The 20103-nt window shown below is 44.3% G+C and overlaps 1 long non-coding RNA gene across 3 annotated transcripts in view; it reads left to right on the plus strand.

The window, feature by feature from the left end:
• The window catches only part of LOC309813730, a 61309-nt gene that overhangs the window by 17769 nt on the left and 23437 nt on the right, over positions 1–20103 (plus strand). Inside the window, exons 7-10 of one of the 3 annotated variants that reach the window (XR_014295534.1) lie at positions 5499–6073; positions 6993–7097; positions 16729–16811; positions 19717–19831. This is a non-coding gene — a long non-coding RNA (uncharacterized lncRNA). Of the gene's footprint in view, positions 1–1658; positions 1933–5498; positions 6074–6992; positions 7098–13133; positions 13300–16728; positions 16812–19716; positions 19832–20103 lie in introns of those variants that run through there. The other 2 variants (XR_014295535.1, XR_014295536.1) reach the window with 2 other exon arrangements.

Genomic DNA, 20103 nt, shown 5'->3' on the forward strand with positions numbered 1-20103 from the left:
AGCCTGCGCGTCCGGAGCCTGTGCTCCGCAACGGGAGAGGCCACAACAGTGAGAGGCCCGCGTACTGCAAAAAAAAAAAAAAAAAAAAAAAATTACATCTGGGAGCCACATGTACAAAAATGAACTTATTATCCTTACCCACAGGTACACACTAACCCCTGTTTTCTCCACCACCTGCCCACTTGTTCAGCCCAGGAACCTCATGGAAACCTTCAGCTCCTCTCTATCCTGCACCCTCATAAATAGACTACGTTTTAATGATTCCATTTCACACATGCAGCAGGTTGGCCATTTCCTTTCCACATCCTCTGCTCTATTTTCCATAGTTACCACGTCAGAGTTTTGTGATAGCTGTTGTCTTTTCAATCCTCTCTCATTCTTAGATCAAGAAAATTTCCTTAAAATGAAAATCAAATCGTATCACCCTCTTTCTGAAGTTCCTTTAATGATTCTCTCTTGTCTATAAAACAAAACCCAAATTCCTTAGGTGAGTATTCAAAACTCTGTCAGTGACTGGTTATAATCTACGATTTTATGCTGTCTCTCCTCAATCTCCCACTTAAGTCTCAACCGCACCCATACTTCTCTGCTTCTCATTCTCAACCACATCTTGCTCTTTCAAGGAATGTGTGAATATATCAGTATAGGTCAGTGGTTCTCAACTGGCCGTGATTTTGCGCCTTTCTCCTAGAAGACATTTGGCAATGTTTAGACACATTTTTTGTTGTCACAATTGGGGATAGGGCTGCTACTGACATCTAGTGGGCATCTAGAGGCCAGGGATGCAACTAAATATACTACACAGGGAAGTCTCCCACGAAAAAGAATTATCTGGCCCCAAATGCCATTAGTGCTGCTGTTAAGAAAATCTTGTATAGGGCAACCACATGTGGAAGTCTGTTGATCATATCTACTGTATCAGACAAATAGGTACAAAGAGAAATAGAACATCCATGTCCAAGGAGTACCTATTTACTCTATTTGCAAGAAATCACTACTTGTGTTAATATTGGAGAGAAGCTCTGTGAAATGAACTGTACGTGTGAGAATTTGTGTTGTGTTTTCTTTTGTGTCCTTCAGTTCATGCTTTTAACTACTCTCGGTCCTTAATAGAGTCTTTCTACCCACAAAGATGTGGTGTCTAGCATCATCTGACACCTTTTCCCATGACCCACGTGCCTTGCTTCCCTCACCTTCCTGGAAGTCTTTTTTTTTTAAATTTTTATTTCAATCTTTTTATTCATTTATTTATTTGTTTATTTATTTATTTATTGGGCTGTGCCAGGTCTTAGTTGCAGCACGGGGGATCTTTAGTTGCGGCATGTGGGATCTAGTTCCCCTGACCAGGGATCAAACCTGGGCCCCCTGCATTGGGAGTGTGGAGCCTTAGCCACTGGACCACCAGGGAAGTCCCCCTGGAAGTCTTTAGGGTCAGAATGCCATGAACGTGGGGAAACTGCAGACCTGCAATTGGGTTGTGAGATTTTTGTCTTGCTGTTCATGCATGATGTATGAGCAGAGGGAGGAGAACTGGGTGTGACAACAGCAATCATGTTGTCTCACAACAAACCAGTTAAAGTGTAAAGGATCCACCAATGCATATAGTTGTATGCAGTTGGGAACCTGTGGTCTAACCAGGGGCAGCTGTTGTGTCGCAGGCATTGTCTTTAATGAGTGTACCTCGCAGAATCAATCCACAGCAGGATCCCTGTTCTCCAGTGATGAACTCAGTAGCTGACACAGAGTGGGATTTGGAAGTAGGTTACTATTATAATACTGTAATATCTGGGACATGCCTTATAACTTGGGATGTAATTTTAACATGACTACCATTCTTTGTTTTTCCAACTTACCTTCTCCCCACCCTTGCCAGAGTGATAAAATTAATGAAGAATCTTAAAATCCATTGATATGTCTTAGGAAAGAAATAGTAGTAGGGAGTCATCAAAATTTATTGTTAAACCATCTGTAAGTCTTGTTTCAGCTTTGTTCCTTTGACTCATTGACTTTATTGCTGATAAGGACATTTGAAGTTGTCTAGTCCAACTATCTTATTTCTCTACAGGAAAAAAACAGGTTGAGAGTTAAGGACTTTTTCAAGGTCTTCCAGTGTTTGCCTGCATTTTTTTTTTTTTGAGGAGTGATAGCATCTTTATTATTGCTGTTAATGGAACAAAAGGTACCTAATCACACCAGCTTCTCTTTTCAAAGAAAACTACAAATATCTTAATAACATCACATATCAAAGAGTAGTTACTTTTGCTGCCTTCTATTAAAATAATTACATGCTAGGAAACAACACATTGCTCACACATTGCCAGGAGCATGGAGGGAACTGAATAGACTGAATAGCATCAGTGTATTCTTATCACATGAAGCCAGACACAGTCAACTCTCAGTAAGCCATTCCCACGGAGGGAGCACTGATAATTCACAATAGTTATATCTGCCATTTGAATGCATCACGTAGTTTGTTTAGACTCCTATAAAACTAATTTAAATTAAAAATATGATCCTTAAGCCAGTGGCAACACATGACAAAGAGCATGAGGTAATGGTGCTGGGGAGGCAGGGAAACATCAGACTAGTATTAGTACTGGGCCACTGGATAAACTAAAGGCACACCACACATATGTGGAGAACTTAGCCAAGAGTGGCTAGGAGCTTCAATATATTGTCACTCTTTCTAGATTGGTTTTATATTGGGAGCTATGTTTTTCAACACACCGTATGTACATTTTGTTTGTTTGTTTGTTTAGTGGGCAAATTGATTCATTCAGTTCTGTCACTTTATGAGTATAATTTTACTGGGTCATATTAATAGAAATACATTAATACTCTACATAAGCTAGGTAGCATTGAGTACACAAGAATAATGTACTTAAAGGGGCAAGATCACATCAATAGCCTATCCTTGTCCTGTGGGACAGATAAGGGGATCTTGAATTGAGGTTTTTGATAATAGAGCTTTAATCGGCACAGTCATACTACAGAGAGATGCAGTGGTGTTGAAAAGCACAGGCTATGGATTCAGTCTCGCTCTAATGATGCCTGCATATTTAATAAACATTTTCCTATCTCTGGTGTGTAGTCTCTCGGGAACTCTATTTACAGTTTGGGGGCTCCACATTTCTTCTTGGCTTATAAATCCTCTCTCCATTATCTCCCCCAACTTCCTCTCCTGGATGCTTTCCTGTGATCCTGTGATTATGAATCTGGATTCATGGAACATACAGTTTTCTCAGGCTCCTTACTGGAATGATCTCTGCGTTGTCTCAGCATTCTGAGATGTGCCTGTTATCTTCCTCTTGTGAGCAGAGAATCATGCTGCCAGTACAAACAATGTTACATGTTAAAACAGAACCTGGGGGAGAGGTTCTTTATGGGAGTTGTGGTCAGTCCATCTTGCTGATGTATCGTTCTCTGCCTTAAGCTACTGAGAATCATACTTTTCTCCATAAGAAGAATTGAAGAAGCTAGATGATGACAGGTTGTGTCCCTTAAAACCAAGCCTCAGGTGAGCTTTGTTCCCTTTGACCTCTGTCCACTTGAGTTTTGAGGTAAGCCAGTGCAGGCACTTCATGGAAACTGTGTCCGAGGTAAAGGTGCATCCATCTGTATTCACCAAAAGGAGCCTCTGAGAGGTTTCAGATAGATAAGATAGGTACAGAGAAGAGGTACACCTGGCCTGAGAGGACAGGATGAAGCCTGGAACCTGAGTGATGGCAGCAAGAATTACCCTTAGGACATGGGTGTACATGAGGACAGGCATAAACTAGTCATATGGAAACTCATTCGCTTATTCTCTTATGAACCAACATTTGAATATATTGGCGTAACGCCAAAAATGTGGGATATTCTAACCAACATTTAGAAATGTTGTAATTGATGATTTGGCATCCATTGATCATAGGGTCAAACTAACAGCCAAAGTTGATTATATTTCCCCTTTTGGTGTGCAAAAATCCTATTACAAACCTTCCAACCACAGACCCCAACATCTGTGTTTTGCTTCCTGCCCAGCAGGAGAACGTCCCCACCTAACAACTTCCCACCGCTCTAGTAATAGAGGCTTTTGCCTATGCTTTCTGCCCCCTCCTCTGCCTCCTGACTGACCCCATGGTGCTTCCCCATGGGCCCCCTGCGAGGTGTGGCATGCCCCCTCTTTTCAGGAACTGTAAGTACTTCTTTCCAAGGCAGTTGTCTCCTTGTCTGTGACCTTACCATACATGATTTCTAGAAATCCTGGGTGTATATTAAACACGGATGAACCCCACAATGTATAAATTTTTATGGCAAGTAATGGTAAATGCTATGAAGGATCATAAAGCAGGGAAGGGGTATAGAAAGGGATAGATAGAGTGATCAGGGACAGACTCTGATGAGGGGACATGTGAACAAGAGACCAAAGTAGGGAGCAAGATGTGCTGATATTTAGGGGCAGCATTTCAGGCAGAGGGAATAGCAACTGCTGGGGCTGAGGAGGAGGGAACATACTTGGACTGTGTCCATAGGGAGGTGGTGAGGCTTCAGTGCTTAGGCGGGGGATGGGTTCAGCATATGGCAGGTGGACTGAATTGTGTCCCCCCGCCAACTTTATATGTTAAAGCCCTAACCTCCAGTACCTCAGCATGTGACGGTATTTGGAGACAGGATCTTCAAAGACATAATTAAGTTAAAATGAGGTTGTTAGGGTGGTCGCTAATCCAGTCAGACTGGTGTCCATATGAGAAGAGGAGATCAGGACACAGACACCGGGGGTGCACATGCATAGGGGGATGACCGTGTGAAGCGGCAGCAAGAGGTTGGCCATCTGCAAGCCCAGGAGAGAGGCCTCAGAGAATACCAGCCAGCTGGCACCTTGATCTTGGACTTCCAGCCTCCTATACCATAAGAACATTTCTGTTAAGCCATCCAGTCTGTGAAATTTTGTCACGGCCTAGGGCTAAATCATGGTGGCCAAATGTTACCTTGCAGTTATGGTTAGTCAGTCAGTGTGGGTGGAAGTTTGATCTGTGTTCTCCTGGCCCACTGTGGTTTTCTCTAATCTTTTATATTGCTTATGTTTTCAGGTAATTTGCAAGCTTCGTGATAGCATTCCTCACATACCCCTAAGTTGGAATATCTAAGTTATTTAATTTTTTGTTTGACAATTGATGAAGAGGAGTCTCACCAGCCCACCCAACCCAATATCCTCTTCACTTTTCATTCTTTTTTGGTCTTCTGAGGCCATTCCCATGATCAGATTTCCATTTTCAACAATGTTACTCTCTTGGACCAACCATAATTATCTCGTCTTCTTTTGCATCTTTGGCCGTGAGACCAGATGTAGCCCCTTTCCCTTTTGGGTCCCAGGCCTTTTCCTTGTCTTTTTTCATTCCCTATGCTCTGTGAAACCAATTTTTAAACATTACAAAAGCTGTGTATTTACAGCATACAGTCGTATCTTTGATGATCTAGTTTCCTCTCTAACATTTGCATTTATTATTTTTTCTCAGGTTGTGAAATCAGGGCTGAATTTATGCTTTTAGCCCTCAAAATAAGACATTTCTGAGAAAAGTGAATCCCGTGACTTGGCCTCAGAGGAACATTAAGAGACCTTCCCCAGGGACCTGGTTTTCAAGTTACCTGTGAATCAGAGAGTAAGATAGAGAGGCCTTCAGGAAGTCTCATAAGGGATTGAATGAAGAAAAATAAGAGAGATTCAGCAAAGGAGGGAGTAAATAATGAGAAAATTCCTATAAAAAATAGATGTCATGCACATAAGAAATCAGAAAAAAATGTTGGGGTCAGTTCACACATCTGCAGTTTCCAGGTGTGTAAAGAGTGTGGCAAAGCCTTTAACTTCAACTCAGCACTAGCAAGTCAGCATTGGAGAGAAACCTTTTAGATGCAAGGACTACAGCAAGGCCTTCAAGCAAAAAGTCAGCTTAAATCAATATCAATGGATCCAAAAGAAAAAAAGAAAAGGGAAGAAAAAAGAAAAAACCCCAAGATCAATGGATCCACACTTGGGTGAAGCCCTACAAATGCAGAGTGTGGGAAAGGCTTCAACAAGACTACCAAACGTAAGGTAGATAGCTAGTGGGAAGCAGCCGCATAGCACAGGGAGATCAGCTCGGTGCTTTGTGACCGCCTGGAGGGGTGGGATAGGGAGGGTGGGAGGGAGGGAGATGCAAGAGGGAAGGGATATGGGAACAGATGTATATGTATAACTGATTCACTTTGTTATAAAGCAGAAACTGAACACCATTGTGAAGCAATTATACTCCAATAAGTTGTAAAAAACAAAAAAGAGTTCAGGATTGAAGCAGCACTGAAGGCTTCATGTTAAAGAAAAACCCTGTGAATGTGAGAAATGTGGGAAAGTCTTCATTCAGAACTAAAATTTTATTTGTCATTGGAGAATTCATACTGGAGAGAAACTTTTAAATGTAATCTTGTTCTGTGTGTCCCCCTAGTGCAGGTTAGCAGGTCCTCCCCTTCTTGGCCTGATTATCCCAATCCAGCTGTACCTCCTGCCCTCCCCAGACGCTGCTCCAGGCAGTCCTCTCCACTCACTGTAACACACACTGTTTCAGTTTCTTCCTCTGAGCTTGTGCTTTTTCTGCTCCCCCAGATGCCCTTTCCCCATCTCTTCCCCTTTCTTTGATCCTATCTAGCCTTAAGACTTTTTGAAGCTTACCACTTTGACTCTGCCTTTCTCACTACAGCCTCTTTTGTCTGTTTTCTTAAAGACAGCCTTATTATTTTTTAAAATTTTTTGGCCGTACCATGTGGCATGTGGGATCTTAGTTCCCCGACCAGGGATCGAACCCACGCCCCCTGCATTGGAAGGGCAGAGTCTTAACCACTGGACTGCCGGGGAATTCCCAAGACAGACTTATTCTATTTACAATGAATTTATATGCTGGTGGTTTTGTTATTGTTGTTTTGTATTTTTATTTTTTGTTTTCCCTCCAGTTGACTCAATGTTATTTCCAACTCTGCAGTGGTGAGCTTCTCCATAGGAGGATTGGTCAGGAAGGTGGACTGTCCCCAAAGGAGATGAATACAAGGAATGACCTTGAGAGTGTCTGTCTTTCCTTAGATTTTAGGTAAGTTGTTTGCCCTGAGACTTCAGCTCTCTGATGTGTTCAAGGAAAAATTTCAGATAATCTGGCTATTTTTTTTTTTTTTTGGTTGTGCCATGCAGCATGTGGGCTTTTAGGTTCCTGACCAGGGACTGAACCCACGCCTCCAGCAGTCTTAATCTCTGGACTGCCAGGGAGGTCCCAGTCTGGCTATTTTTTGTTGTAAGGGTGGGGCCATATTCTTCAGGTTTTTAAAATTATCTATCTATCTATTTATTTATTTATTTTTGGCTGTGTTGGGTCTTCATTGCTGCACGCGGGCTTTCTCTAGTTGTGGCGAGTGGGGGCTACCCTTCGTTGCGGTGCACTGGCTTCTCATTGCGGTGGCTTCTCTTGTTGTGGAGCACGGGCTCTAGGCACACAGGCTTCAGTAGTTGTGGCACGCAAGCTCAGTAGTTGTGGCTCATGGGTTCTAGAGCGCAGGCTCAGTAGTTGTGGTGCACGGGCTTAGTTGCTCCGCGGCATGTGGGATCTTCCCGGACCAGGGCTCAAACCCGTGTCTTCTGCATTGGCAGGTGGATTCTTAACCACTGTGCCACCAGGGAAGTCCCTTCTTCAGTTTTTCTACATCTTGAGAAGAGGTGGATTTTTGGATTTTTAAAATTTTCAAAGTGGACCACACTTAAAAAAAAAAACAACACTGAACAAGTTTGTAGATATTCATTAGCAGCCAATGCAATGTGATGATTTTTGAGAGAGATGAGACACATAACATGAGTCTCCCGTTCCCCAAACCTTCTCCTTGGGAATATTTGCCGAGCTGTGGCCCAGAGAGTTACAGCCTTTCTCAGTGTGTGGAGGAGATAGAGATCAGACCTGCTATATGTTTTTCTTATTTTAACGTATTGTATAAATATGGAGAAATGTGTTGAAAAAGCACCAAGTAGTTGACAAGGGGGAGGAGTGTGTGACATTACCAGTGGCTGAATCTAGAGCCATTTCCAGGTCTATCCTGTGTAGTTGTGATAATCGTGCAAAGAGGAACTGGTCTAAGGGACAGATGGGAGTTGAAATCCTGCCCTTGTTCCATTTGCCATGTCACGCACCTATGGGATTGTATCTCTTTAGGGACTACTCTTTCCTATAGGTACTGATGTGCCTTATGGGCTATTCTGGCCTTTCCCAGCATTTTTCTCTGTTGCTCTCTTTCACTCTAGAGTATAGGAAAGCTAGATATTCACATTTCTAGTCTATCTTGCATTCTGTTGTGCAATGGACATGGTAATGACTGTTACTCGTCACCTAGTCTCCATTCTCTCCTGCTTCCATAGAAGTTGCTAAATTTTCCAGTTTTTTCAGCAGGTGTGTTTGGCCATGTGACCAACCTCTGGCCATTGTGAAATGGTATGTGCAACTCTCTGGCCATGCACTTAAATGCATGCCCAGCACCACCATTAGGCCAAGGAAAACAGGGTCCCACCCCAGGACATGTGCCCAGGGTGTTCAGGGGGTCCTGCACTTTGGAGTTCCTTCCTCTACATTTTTTTTATTGGTTTATTTTTATCCTTTTATTTATTTATTTATTTTGGCTGCACCGGGTCTTAGTTGTGGCATGTGGACTTCTTAGTTGCAGCATGTGAACTCCTAGTTGCAGCATGCGAACGCTTAGTTGCGGCATGCAAACTCTTAGTTGTGGCATGCATGTGGGATCTAGTTCCCTGACCAGGGATCGAACCTGGGCCCCTCCATTGGGAGCACGGAGTCTTACCCACTGGACCACCAGGGAAGTCCCCCCTTCTTCTACATTTTTAAAGTCATCTCCTGTTGCCTGGTTGTGGCTAGGTCAAATAAGACTGTCAGATGGGGTTCTCCGAGAGTAGATTGTGATCTCTATGGGCCCTGTGCTCTGTTTGTCCCATTTGGGGTGCTCTCTGAGCATTTACTCAGTGTGTGAGCTGACCAGGTGTCCTAAAGAGCTCCAGAATGCACACCTGTAGTGTTGTGCCAGGGCCCTATGGCTGGACCTCATTTCTAGGAGGGCGGCCAGCCTGGGTTTTTCCCACAGGATCACATGACCCTGGGCCATCAGAATGATGCTGACTGATTCGGGGTAACTCATTCATCTTAGGCACAGGTTTGAATTCAAGGCTCTGGGCTACTGTGGGTCTGCTGTCAACCCTCGGGGTGGGCTGCATGTGTGGGCCCCTGTGTCAGCTCGTGCTCTTCTGCATTCCTACTGCAGTGCTGCTTATGGGCTACAATACCCAACGACAAGAGAGGTGGCAGCAAGTATCCTTTATCTTGTGCATTTCACACTCTTGGCCATGAGGGTGGTCACTCTTCCCCGCACATGTCAGGCAGTTCTCTGGGGGTGGCCACACCTCTCTTCTCTGAGGGCTTTCAACGGGCTTTCTGATAGATGTCCTCTCTTATCCCCCGCTGATGCAGTGACTCCATGCTGTCCTGGGTCAGTCTTAAGCTGCGCTGGAAGGGGACATTCATTTCTTGGGTGAATTGAACTGCTCTTCTTACTCTTCGCATGGGCCCATTGCTTATCCTCCCCGTTGGTGGTGGTGGTATGGAAGGGAGAAGGATAACCGACATTGAAAGGCATCACATTCCAGGAACGCAAAGATTATAGCAGTTGCCATGGTCTCAATGTTTGTGTCCCCTTCAAAATTCATACGTTGAAATCCTAATCCTGATGTGATGGTGTTAGGAGGTAGGGCTTTTGGTAGGTGCTCTCGTGAATGGGATTAGTGTTCTTACAAAAGAGGTCACACAGAGCTCCTTGGCTCCCTTCCATGTGAGGGCACCACAAGAAGGCCTTGTCTATGAACCAGGAAGAGGGCCCTCACCAGAATTCAAACATGCTGGTGCCTTGATGTTGAACCTCCCAGCATCCAGAACTGTAAGAAATAAACTTCTGTTCTTTATAAGTTACCCAGGCTATAGTGTTTTGTCTAGCAGCCTGAATGGACTAAGACAGCAGTTTAAGAGCAGTTGTGGTTGTACAATATGTGATTCAGTGATTAGACTATAACATTCCAAATGGTAAATTTAACATGACCAGAAAACCTATTACAGTTAATATTTTCCTGAATATTCTGCGTAAGACTTGTATTTGCAGTTATCGTAATAACCTTTGAGGATGTCATTGGAAGCCAATATTCATGGGTGGCATGATGATTCAATGCCATTAGTAATGATCTAACCAGCATTCAATAAATGGTATTAAAGAACTGAAGAGGCAAGAATATCTATATTGTTTCAATTCTGTGGTGAGTTCAAGGATTTGAGGGATGATCAAGAAAAGACAAGACCTGAAACATATAATACTGTACATCAACTATACCTCAATCCAAAAAAATTTTTTAAAGAAAAAGAAAAAGGTAAGACCACTAGATGGCACTATTGTACAACAAACTACATTGGGCGCCCTCTGTACAGATCGCAGGACAGGGGAAGTCCCTTACTGAAGGGCTAACCCAGCAGGGGAAGAAGGCGAGGGAATCCTGGGGAGGGGGTGGGGTGGAGAGGCGAATTGGAAAGGAGGCTTACTTGTCTAGGCAGTGTTGCTCAACAGCAAGGTGGGAGTCTCTGCCCTTCAGAGAGCGTGGAAGGGCAGCAGCGGTTTGGGGTCTTTTACGGCCCCAGAGTTTGTCTTATCCATGGCTGGCCGACGTTAGGTGCAGTTTCACGAATTATGCAAAGCAGGCAGGCTCTAAATGGCTAAAAATATGCTAATATGGGTTATGTTTAAAGCAATTGGATGAGTAAGAATTTGTAAAATGTGTAAAAAAATATTTACCCTTAAAGCTTGTAAATATTGTACCCTTGAAGCTTGATATAAATTTCCTATGTTTATAGGTTATTACACAATTACAACCGGACATTCAAATTCGATAATATTCAAATTGCATTAATTTAATATTAGGAACAGGGATGTTTTGCTGAAACTACATTGCTGTTCTAAGATGAGTGTTATACTATAGGTTTTTTTTTGTTGGTTTGGCCTCACTGCACAGCTAGTGGGCTCTTAGTTCCCCAACAAGGGATCGGACCCAGGCCCTCAGCAGTGAAATCTCAGAGTCCTAACCACTGGACCACCAGGGAATTCCCTGGCATAGGTTGTTTTGATTTTGCCTTGGCAAACCTACCTAACCGAGTATCTTTGGTTGATGGGAATTGGGAATGGCCTACTCCAACTGTCAGCATGATTTCCAGGCTCCATATCTTCTACATGGAAAATAGGTCAAAGAGTAGGAGCAGTGACTTACATCTGAGAACATCCCAGTGGGAGGGAAAGAGAAATCATGTTTACTCCTCAGGAGTACTGAAGTGCCCTGTAGTAAGCTGACACTCTTCTGTAACAATGTTATCAGTAATGCTTTAAACTCCAGGTTCTTTTGAGCAGGGAGATCCTAACCCCTGCTCTCACGTATTTAAAGGTCTTTTGGAGGTGACCACAGACATTCCTATAAAGCTCTCAGGTTATGCAGACGACTGAGGACTTAAGATTATCTTGAAAAGATGTGACCTGGGTTCCACACAAGGGCCTCATGGATCCCAGGGAAGTGTCGGCCTCAGTAGGATATGGCTGAGGGCTGGATGCTCCTCTGGACACAGCCTTCTTGGCAGTGTGAGATGAAAAGACTTGTAAACTGTGAGCCCCATGTGGGGCATCACAGTGGCCGGGGTAAGGAACTAGACACATGAGGACATTTGGCAGTGGTAGACAAATGAAGTGGTGGACAAGTCTAAGAAAGGTTGCAGGACTGTGTGTAGGCTTCTAGCTGGGGCCCGGATTCGCTTCTTACCCTCCCTCTCTCATTCATGGTGGCTCTCCCTATGCAGGACAGAAAAGCACCGCCTTTTTGACTTTCTAAGGGTCTTCTGGATATATATTAAGATCGCTACTCTGTTCCTCGACTTTCATTCATTAAGCAAACGTTTCGGTGCCTCCTCTGTCTTGAGGTCTCCACCCCGTCCAGGTCAGGCCCTCAGCCCAGCTGAGCTCTCTCTCCAGGTCCCTGATTTCTCCTCTAGGCCCTGAAGGGAGGGACTCACCAGTAGGTGGAAAATCTGCCAGGCAGGGGCCGGGCCTGTCCCGGCAGGGAAGAGGCTCCTGCCTCCAAGAGGAAGGACGACCTCGCAGGCTCTGCTGCTCATTGGCTCAGCTGGGCCCCGCCCCTTCACCTGATATCCAATGGAATGAAGGCCCTGCTTCCTTCTCCGGCCTTAAGGTTAGGGCAAGCGAAGTCCTATTCCTTGACTTGGAATGCGGAGTCTCGTGGATTCCCTAGTAGTCTAGTGGTTAGGACTCTGCACTTTAACTGCCGAGGGCCAGGGTTTGATCCCTGGTCAGGGAAATAAAATCCCGCAAGCTGTGCGGCGCGGCCAAAAAAATTAAAACGCGGAGCCTGAGAGGAAGACACCTACCTCGCCTTTTTTTCCTCAGGCTCGTCTGGTGGGAACTAGAAGGAGGAACCACCGAGATGTGGGGTCCTCTAAGATCACTAGAGAGAATTTAAGGGAAATTATAGGTTGACAGGTCACTGTGATGACGTACTTCCGCCTCAGCCATTGCTTTTAGCGCGTGAGGGTTTGGTTTGTGAAGACCCGCCAGTGGTTCTCCAAAGCTCTGTTTGCTGGAAAGGGGCAGAGGCCACTCAGAGCCCACGGTGAGCGGGTCTGGCTTGGTCTGAACAGGACGGGAAGGACCCTGGGGGAGACCAGCGCGGCTACTGCTGCTCCCGGGGTCCTCACCCCAATGCCCATGCTCAACTCGTTCGCATGGAGAGGGGGCGCTGGCGGGCTGGGGACGCCTAGTTTCTCGTCCCCAGGACAGCTCGTGGCCTATTCAGATTTGGATACTGACACAAATTCAAGTGTTGACACCGAGGTTCTCAAAATTTTTTAACTGTCTGTGCTCCAGGACGCGCTGTCAGCAGAGAACACTCCCCTCGGTCGCTCCAGCCCCATCTTGTCCAGGCTGCGGAGACCCCAGCCCAACACCTAGGCCTGTGCACAACTGCTTAACGCTCTTTCCCTTTTCAGGTGGTCTCAGGAAATCAGTCTGTGATACTTTATTCGCCTTACTCGCCTGGCCAGGTGTAAACTCAATCTGGAAGCGATTCGTGGAGTACCCAAAGTTTTGAGAAGACTGAAATGGTTTTCTCCCCCCACCCCCATGGAGGCTACTTCCTTCACAGAATTGGAGAACGTGGAGCCCTGGATTTGGATTGGTTCATATGAATGTTTAATCTAAAAATCTTGGGACTTCCCTGGCGATCCAGTGGTTAAGACTCGGGGCTTCCACTGCAGGGGGCACAGGGTTCCATCCCTGGTTGGGGAACTAAGATGCCTCGTGCTGTGCAGTGCAACATAAATAAATAAATAAAAATAAAAATCTCTTGAGGGGTTATATCCATCAAGCACCTAATATGTGTCTAATGTTTAGCATATAATATCCTATGCACAGTATTGGGGCTAAGGAAACATTATTTATTTATTATTTTTAAAAAATTTTATTTAATTAATCTTATTTTTGGCTGCAGTGGGTCTTCGTTGCTGTACGTGAGCTTTCTCTAGTTGCGGTGAGCGGGGCTACTCTTCGTTGCAGTGCGCGGGCTTCTCATTGCGGTGGCTTCTCTTGTTGCGGAGCACAGGCTCTAGGCGTGTGGGCTTCAGTAGTTGCAGCACGCCGGCTCAGTAGTTGTGGCTTGTGGGCTCTAGAGCACAGGCTCAGTACTTGTGGCACACGGGCTTAGTTTCTCCGTGGCATGTGGGATCTTCCCAGACCAGGGCTCGAACCCATATCCCCTGCATTGGCAGGCAAATTCTTAACCACTGTGCCAACAGGGAAGCCCACCATTTCTTGATTTAGTTCTCTTCACATCCTTTATTTCACTCCTCATTACATTCTCTTAACGTAATTGTCATAACGTAATTGTTAAGGTTCACAATCAATCAGACAAAACATATGGTCCCTGCCATTAGTGAAGTGTGTTGTGATTTGTTTCCCATCTGGGCTTGTTGTTTATGCTTCATGTTTATGGAGCTATGCTCCATAGCTATGGTTTTCCCCATAGGAAAGTAGGAGTGTTTTGTACTTTGTAAGGGCGGCCTCTGCTGCTGTTCTACTTCCAGATGATTTGCTTTTCATAGTGTCAACTGTACAGATCACATCTTTTTGCTTAAGGCCATTTGTTTAATATGTCAGTAATATTAAGTATCCACTGTAAGGGCTGTTTATTACAAAGATACGATGACAGTATCATGATTTAAGAGAATTAGAGTACACAACTACAAGGGGTACCCAGTTACTCAGTATGAATCCCTGCTTTTGTTACCTTTGGACAAAAAACATCCATGAGTTTAGCAGCATTACTTGTGTAGGTTTGCATTGTGTTGTTTTATTTGTTTATGTTTTTGACAGTGCCACAGGTTTTGTGGGATCTTAGTTCCCAGACCAGGGATCGAACCCAGGCCCCCAGCATTGGCAGCTTAGAGTCCTAACCACTGGACCACCAGGGAATTACCACATTGTGCTTTCTTTTAAAGTTCTTTTGTTTACACTTATAGCTACTCTTCCCCGTCCATTCCCCGCCCCCCCAACCCCACCCCTGGAATCCCTGCAACTATCAAGATGTGGTTTTTAGCCTCCCCTGACAGCTCTTTCCCTGACAGCCTCAGCTTCCTCTTCCTGGATAGCTTTCTGGATTCACTAAGTAGGGTCAGTGGAGGAAACGGCTGTGTGCTGACTGTATAAAGTCTTTTGTCTGATGGACCCTGAGACTTAATAGCAAACTGCAGATAAGGGGTTGAAATGGAAGTTGCTTTTTTCTTTTTTTTTGCTGTACGCGGGCCTCTCACTGTTGTGGCCTCTCCCGTTGCGGAGCACAGGCTCTAGATGCGCAGGCCCAGCGGCCGTGGCTCACGGCCCCAGCCGCTCCATGGCATGTGGGATCCTCCCGGACCGGGGCACGAACCTGTGTCCTCTGCATCGGCAGGCGGACTCTCAACCACTGCACCACCAGGGAAGCCCTGGAAGTTGTTTTTAAGTCTACGAGTGCATGCACTTTTATGCTTATTAACGATTTCCAATCTAACTGATGGCAGCTATTTGTATTTCAGGTGTTGCCTTTAATGTGTAAACCTTGCTGATTCATTCTGTAGAATGGCAGAAGGCTTACTTCCTAATGTTGAACTAGTTAACTGACCTAGAAAGGGAGTTAGAACTATTAGTTTACAAATAAAATTGCTTGGCTTCCCTGATGCAACAATATTTAGAACTTGGAGTATTTGAGACATGTCATGAAGTTGATGGATCATTTAATATGGTAGTGTTTTTCTTCTCACCACCTATCCCCAACACTCTTATAAAATTGAATGATCATCTTATAATCAATCTATATTTAGAGGAAAAAAATAGTAGTAGAGAGACATCAAGGTGTTCCTAATATGGGATTTCCCTGGCAGTCCAGTGGTAAGACTTCCCTGGTGGTCCAGTGGTTAAGACTTCGCCTTCCAGTGCAGGGAGTGAAGGTTTGGTCCCTGGTCAGGGAGCTAAGATCCCATATGGCTGTGGCCAAAAAACCAAAACATAAAACAAAAGCAATATTGTAACAAATTCAATAAAGACTTTAAAAATGGTCCCATATCAGGGCTTCCCTGGTGGCGCAGTGGTTAAGAATCTGCCTGCCAGTACAGGGGACACAGGTTCGAGCCCTGGTTCGGGAAGATTCCCCATGCTGTGGAGCAACTAAGCCCTGTGAACCACAACTACTGAGCCAGCACTCTAGAGCCTGCAAGCCACAACTACTGAAGTCCGCACGCCTAGAGCCCTTGCTCTGCAACAAGAGAAGCCACTGCAATGAGAAGCCCACACACCACAACGAAGAGTAGCCCCCGCTCACTGCAACTAGAGAAAAGCCTGCACACAGCAACGAAGACCCAACACAGCCAAAAAAAAAAACAAAAAAAACAACAACAACAAAAAGAGGTCCCACATCAAATCTTTAAAAAAAAAAAGATGTTCCTAATAAACTATTTTCAAATTCCATTTTGACTTTTACTACTGTCTGACTGTGTGGATTCTTGGGATCTTTTTTTTCTTTTTTTTTGGCTGCAACGTGTGGCAGGGAGGATCTTCGTTCCCAGACCAGGGATCAAACTCACACCCTCATGCAGGGGAAGCATAGAGTCTTAACCACTGGACCACCGGGGAAGTCCTGACTCTAGGGATCTTCATTGGAACTCCAGCTTTCTCTTCAGCCCATAACACTCTCTCCACTGTACCACTGTAGGCCCTAGTTGCCTTTTCTGTCCGCTTTCCTAAGATGTCTTCTTTGGAGTACTGAAAATTAGTTTTGTCAGTCCACCTTCGCATCTGTTCGCTGAACCCGTCAGCTGAATATGCACCTGGGAAATTGTGTGCTAAGTATATTCTCCACACGGTTTCTGTTTCTGTGTTCCCTCTCATGCCTGCCGTCTCACCTCTGTGACTTGAGAATTGCTACCGATACAAGGCAGTAACTAATGAATAGTATTGATAGTTCATGTAGCCCCCAAAAAGAATGGGTCAGATGCTATATGCAAGAATTAGGGTGAGTAGAATTATTGTCACTAATGCTTCTTTCTTTACTTTCAGTTCCTGAGAGTGTTATCTTTCCCTGAGACAGGAATAAAAGAGGTCAGATGACGACAACAGTGTCCTTAACAACCAGGCCCCAGGTGAGCTGGGTTCCCTCTGCCCCTGCATGTATGCATGTGCATATGTACAGATATATTTATATATGCACATATTAAAGTATACAAGTGTATATAAATATAAGTTTATATATGTTACATATGCATATATAAAATATATGTAACATACTTTTATATATATAAAAATATGTAAATTTGCTTTCTCATTGAGGTATAACTTATAATACATATAACTCACTGTATAGCTCACTTTCTAGAAATATACACACCTGTAAGACTATCATTCATATTGAGACATAGAACATTATCAGTACCTCAACAGACTCCCTCATGCACCATCCCAAGCAGTCCACCCCAAAGTTGACCTTTATGGGACTTCCCTGGCGGTCCAGTGGTTAGGACTGCACGCCCTCACTGCCAAGGGCCTGGGTTCAATTCCTGGTCAGGGAACTAAGATCCCACAAGCCACGTGACCAAAACAAAACAAAACAAAAAAAGATGACCATTATTCTGACTGCTATGACAATATATTCGTTTTATTTGTTCTTAAATTTCATGTAAATGGAATCATTCAAAATTTACTTTTTTGTATCTGCCTTCTTTTGCTCAGTTTTATGTCTGTGAACTTCACCCGTGTTGTTGCACATAGCAGTAGTTTGTACTTTTTCATTGCTGAATAGTTTTCCATTATATGATTATACCACATTTTATTTATTCATTCTACCGTGGATGGACATTTTGATTGTTTCCAGTTTTCGACTACTATGAATAAGAAGGCAGCGAACATTCTTGCTTATGCCTTTTGATGAACACATGCACTCATTTCTCTGGGGAATATCTTTAGGAGTCAAAGTGCTAGGTCATAGGCTATACATTTGGTTAGTTTTAGTAGATGCTGCCCAACAATCTTCTGAAATGGTTGTTCCAATTTATACTTTTACCAGCAGTACAAGAGAGTTACAGTTGCTCCACATCCTTGCAAATACTTCTCATTCATTCTTGATATCATATTGGGGTTTTTTAATTGCCTTTTCTCCATCAAGGAGTGATACAGAGCACCATTTCATACGTTTATTGCATATGTGGATGTCCACTTATGTGAAGTCACTGTTGAGATACGTTCCCATTGTTTCTTACATTGTGTGTCATTTTTTTCCCTCCAAATTGTAATAATTATGGATATGAGTCCTATGTCAGATGTATGTATTATGAAATTCCTTTTCCCAGTCTGTGGCTTGCTTTTTCACTCTCTTATTAATTTATTTTTTTGACCGTGCCTCGAGGCTTGCAGGATCTTAGTTCCCCAATCAGGGATGGAACCCGGGACCCCTGCAGTGGAAGCGCAGAGTCCTAACCACTGGAAAGCAAGGGAATTCCCACTTTTTCACGCTCTTAATGTTGTCCTTTGATAAACAGACTTTTCTGTAGCCCATCTCAAGTAAGCGGTACTTTCCTATGCTTCTCTAACCTCACTACCTCTACACAGGGGTGGGGAGTCATGGACAAATGTGAGAGCACTGTGCCTGGGGTCGTGAGAAAGGAGACAAGAATGAGGAAGAACGGGGATGAAAGCACAATTGAGAAATGACAGGAATGTGAGCAGTCCAAATAATCACCCAAATATATTATACAAAGTGGGAAGGGGCTCAGAGCTAAGGTAGCAGCCATATCCCATTATATGTTAGTTTTTCTTTTATATATATACATTCATGCTCAGGCCCAAGTCTAGCTTCTATATTATAGTCTATTTGGAGGTCGCATATGTTTGGAAGCTCATAGTGAAGATGCATTTTGTTCTAACTGGGAAACTCTGTGGAGCTCTGGCTGGCGGTCTGCCTTTAATTTTCCTCCTCTTCCTCTACGCCTTCCAGCTTTTACACAAAAACCTCTCAGGCACATGAGGGACCCAGTACTAAATATATGTCCTTGTAGATGCTGTTCTCAGCCTCTCATTGACAGTTTTGACCATCACCAAAGTCCTGAGGCCTGGGATAGAGGAACTTGTTGTTTCAGGAATCAGTGGCTGGGCTTCCCTGGTGACACAGTGGTTGAGAGTCCGCCTGCCGATGCAGGGGACACGGGTTCATGCCCCGGTCCGGGAAGATCCCACATGCCGCGGAGTGGCTAGGTCCGTGAGCCACGGCCTCTGAGCCTGTGCGTCTGGAGCCTGTGCTCCTCTAGTGAGAGGCCTGCGTACTGCAAAATAAATAAATAAATAAATAAAAATTAAAAAAAATCAAGGAATCAGTGGCTTTTGAGGATGTGGCTGTGTATTTCACTGAAAAGGAATGGACCAGCTTGATACCTGCTCAGAGGGCCTTGTACAGGAGCGTGATGCTGGAGAACTCTATGTAAGGCCTCTCTGCTGCTGTTCTCTCTGGGCCCTAAGAAGTTAAAGGTTCTCTTATAACTATTAACTGATCCCGAATGGCGATGTTAAGAGTTTCCAGGTACACAGAGCCCTGGAGTCTATTTGACTTCCAAGAAGGCTTTCCTTCTTTTTCCATCGTAAAAGCTGTCCTCCCTCTGTACCTGCCTTAGAGGTGATTCTATGGGTACACCAAGGCTCGAGCAATCGCTTGGTACCCTCACCCTAGTATTGAACCTCCAGATTATCTTGAGAGAACTCAGCCCCATTGTCTCCATGTGGGAGTTGCTCCTAGGAGCCATACATCTGTTTTCTACAGTTAGAGAATTTTCCATTCTTTAACAAGGAAGGTAAAACATTTTGTTCTCCTTTAAATAGAAATTCGCCTCCCAGAGTGTCTCAGGCTTCCTTGGAAGCACTGTCCAAGCTCTCCTCCCAGAACCCTTCCTGTACCTCTTTAGGGTACCTCTTTTCTCAGTTCCCCCGGGGTTACTCTCCTAGCTGAGACTGACCCGTGTGACTCGGCTCTTCATTGTGTTGTTTCTTCTTCCCTTCAAGCAGCATCGTCCACTTCCGAACTAGCTCTGATCTCTCATCTTGAGCAAAGGGAAAGAGTCACGTTTCACCCAGCCCCAGGGACCCCTAAGCAGGAGGAACAGGAGAGCAGGTTCTACAGGTGAGTTAAACAAGGAATGCCCTTTGTTTTTATTTGATTAAAATGAAAATGTGTGTTCTCTGTGCCCAGCATCATGGAGTGTTTGGGATCCTTAATCACACTGTTTCTGATTGGTCTGCTTTTCATCTATTTAAATGGAGTACGCAACACTGTGCTTCAGTGTCTTACATACTAGAATGCCTTTATCCCTGGGGATATGTGGAAAGATTTTTCGAAGTACTTTACTGGTTATGTGTGATAACCATTTACCAGTTTCTCCCAGTTTTACAAAA

Source organism: Mesoplodon mirus, assembly GCF_964341445.2.
Source record: "Mesoplodon mirus genome assembly, chromosome: 12".
NCBI lineage: Eukaryota > Metazoa > Chordata > Mammalia > Artiodactyla > Ziphiidae > Mesoplodon > Mesoplodon mirus.